The sequence below is a fragment of the Lolium rigidum genome, chromosome 7 (assembly GCF_022539505.1).
Source record: "Lolium rigidum isolate FL_2022 chromosome 7, APGP_CSIRO_Lrig_0.1, whole genome shotgun sequence".
Classification (NCBI taxonomy): domain Eukaryota; kingdom Viridiplantae; phylum Streptophyta; class Magnoliopsida; order Poales; family Poaceae; genus Lolium; species Lolium rigidum.
In genome coordinates, this window is record NC_061514.1 from 239,858,538 (window position 1) to 239,862,347 (window position 3,810).

A 3,810-nucleotide genomic window follows, 5' to 3' on the forward strand; every position below is an offset into this window, starting at 1 on the left:
CACCCACACAACACTTATCAAAACAATGAAGATTAATCAGTCTGTATGTAGCGAAAGCACTAGACTAAAATCCCGTGTGTCCTCAAGAACGTTTGGTCATTATAAGTAAACAAACCGGCTTGTCCTTTGTGCTAAAAAGGATTGGGCCACTCGCTGCAATTATTTCTCTCGCATTTTACTTACTTTTACTTTATTCATCTGTTACATCAAAACCCCCTGAATACTTGTCTGTGAGCATTTACAGTGAATCCTTCATCGAAACTGCTTGTTAACACCTTCTGCTCCTCGTTGGGTTCGACACTCTTATTTATCGAAAGTACTACGATACACCCCCTATACTTGTGGGTCATCAATGAGCTCTCCAGGGAGTGGCAACGTGACGACGCGCAAAGAAGAGCAGCAGCTTCCACATAGCACCACATAGGCAGCTTATTGCAGCAAGAAAAGATGAGGGAGAAAAGAGCAAGGTCAGCCAAAGCTAGATCTTGCCATGGATACGAGACCGAGGTGCTAGCATAAGAGTCGCCAACACACTTCTCTCGTCCATCCTCCTCTAGAAGAAGAAAAACATGAGAAGAGGCCAAGATGGATCTGGATCTAGCCACCTCCTTATTTGCGGGAGAAAAACTACAAGGAAGAAAATCTAGTGTTAGAAGGAGTCAGACCCCTCTCCCACCCACCGCCAGCCACCATGGCCGCCAGCGGCGAAGGGGAGAGGGGCTGTCGACGGGATCTGGAAGAAAGGGGCTCAAGTAGAGCAATCTCCACAGGGATAGTCTCTCGGGGGATCTGTCTGTTCGATGTATGATTTGATCTTGCACAGATACTGCAAGACATGGTGTACACGTGGTGTACTGGTGTAGTATCGTCAGGATCCGAATTGCACACACCAAGAACATAATTCAGTTCAGCTTATCGATGAGGCTACTTCACACCGCCTCTCCACGTGGCCCCACATGTCGGCCAAACCCCACGCAAAGGTGGTTGAACCGAACTGCATACCCCACTACACAAGACACTGGCCAGTGGCCACTACTCCTTCGTCCCAGCACAAACTATTCCCCACCCACAAACCTTCGCCGCCTCCACCGACAAAATGCCACCGCCGCCGCCGACGCTGCCCAACGACCTTCTCGAGGAGATCTTCATGCGCCTCCCGCCGGATGAGCTCGTATTCCTCGTGCGCGCCACCCTCGCCAGCAAGCACTGGTTCGGCCTCCTCGCCGGCCCTGCTTTCCGCAGTCGGTATCGCGACTTCCACGGAGCTCCCTCCATGCTCGGCTTCTTTCGTTCCTGGACCCCGTACTCCGCCTGGGGGAAGGAAGGACTCGAGCCACTCTTCGTCTCCACCTCGAATTTCGTCGCGTGCATTCCCGGCAAAGAGGAAGACGAGGAGGAAGACCAGTACGACGAGTAAGGAGAATGGGGGTACTCTATTCGCGAAAGAGAAGAAGAAGACTGGGGTACTCTGGACGCGATGCGTGGGACTGCCGCCATGGCCGTGTTGTCCTTGGAGATAGGGATGCGACAAACACAAAGCTTGCCGTTTTGGAACCCGTGATGGGCCGCTGGAGGGAGCTCTGCGTGCCTAAAGAGTATGACAGCCATTGGGCCGCGGTGCTCTGCGCTGTGCCCGGCTGCCACCACCGCACATGTCATGAGGGGCCCTTCCAGGTGGTCGTCGTCGTCATGAACATTAATAAGGGCGATTATGTCGCATATGTGTACGTGTCCTTGCCGATGACGGATCAGTGGAGCCAGCCTCCCTCTCAGTGGAGTCAGCCCTGCCCTAGTCTTCATCTTGGGTTTGATGCAATCTTCCAGCCAATGCCCCCTGTTCTCCCAGAAGAAGCACTCTACTTCACACTGATGGATTCCTGTCCTCTATGGCGACTGGCGATATGCCTTTCTCATCTTCTCCGTCCCAAAACCAAATTCTTCACCAAATCCCTCAAACTCCAATCCAAAGCTCTTACTAATCCTTCCATCCCGTTATCCTCTCACCACTTCTCAGCCAAATTCTATTCCTCTCCACACCTTTTCTCTACCCTTCTCTTGTTCTAGGTCTTGGTCAATGGAAGATGACGGAAACAAAGATCTGGATCCGCGCAAGGAACCAGATAAAATAGATGTTCCTGATCTCGCGCTCACGATGCAAGCGATGTCGCTTGCTGATCCAGGTCTGGGTACAGTTCAGAGCACTGGATTGCCACAGAAAGATGATTTGGATTTCTCATTCTGCCTTATCCTCAAGGTTGCCTGCACAGGAGGAACTCCCATAAGCATCTCTCAGCAAGCTTTGGAGCAAGCAATGGAAAGAGCATGGAAAGAGAAATTTTATGCTATATCTCAGGTATCAAATACTGTCTTTGTGGCGCACTTTAGGACTCAAGAAGACATGATATCAGTCTATACAAGACAGCCGTGGGTGGCAAACTCGGAAAACTTGCTTGTTGATTGGTTTGACTTGAATATTGATGCAAACTCCAGTGCTGATTACAAGTTTGATTATATTCTAGCTACGGTTAGGCTTATGGGGTACCCAGGAATAGAAGATCAGTAGACCTGTTGAAAAGTATCATGAATAAAGTGGGCGAAGTTTCAGATTTTCACATTCTACAGAATACAAATTTGTTTGCCAAGCAAGACTACATCTAGGGAACAGTCAGAATGACCGTAAGCAAACCAGTAAAGGACAAAATCATGGTAGTTTACCTGGATAACACCTCAGGAATAGCTTATCTCCATTATGAAAAAATTAAAAGAATATGCCTTTTCTGTGGAATCATGTTCCATAATGCTCAAAATTGTACTACAAGGAATTGCCTAATCTCAGAGAGACAAAAGCATAGACAATCAGGAATAGATATACCAACTCAGATATTTGGTCAATGGATCATTGATGATAAGCTTATTCCATAGGAGGCAATTATACAAGGTAGAATGTGAGGCCAAGGAAGCAATCAGAGAGGAAGTTCTATTTTAAATAAGCTGCAAAGACTCTTTGCAGAAGATCCAAAAGGAAAAGGAAAGCTACTAGAAAACACTTCAAAACAAAGAGAGAAGGCAACTTTTACTGCTACAAGTCAAAACAAAGCTCTCAATATTGGTCAGCAAATCAAGACGGCTTTGATTGAAAGCTTGGGACAGGGAATGACCCTAAATACCATTGCTGATGTTGTAGAACAAAACATTCAGAATGCAAGTTCAAGCCATGGACAAGCAAATGCAAAGCTAATAATGTCTGCTCATGAGAGACTTGAGAAAAGGAATGAAGGAGAGGTGTTCCACAACAAGGATAATGATGCCAACAATCCTTCTACTCTACCACATATGGAGAATGCAAAGGGAAATGAAAAAGCATTCTTAATTCCTACATCTGAGACACTCTCACAAAGGAACCCATCCAAGAGATCAGCACCCTCGACTGAATCACTAAACCAGCCGAACTCAAAGAAACCAATGTCAACTCAAGGCAACCACCTAAACTTTCAAACCTTGCAGCCAGGAGCTCCGTTTCCAGTTCAAAGGCAAGCACCTTCTGTTCTCCAATGTGATATGAAGGCACCGTCTCCATTCTGCCCCGGCTTAGCTCTCGCTGCCAATACTCCACCGCAGAACTTTTATTCAAACACGGAAATAGCAGAGATAGGGACAGGAATTCTAGGAGCTGGACCATCTTTTAGAGAGAATACCAATATTGATGCAGCTGTGCAAGTAATCAACACTGAGCATAAAAATCATCGCAGACCAACTGGCTGGGATGTGGATGATACTGCCCAAGAAGGAAGATCAACTCAACGCCCGCAA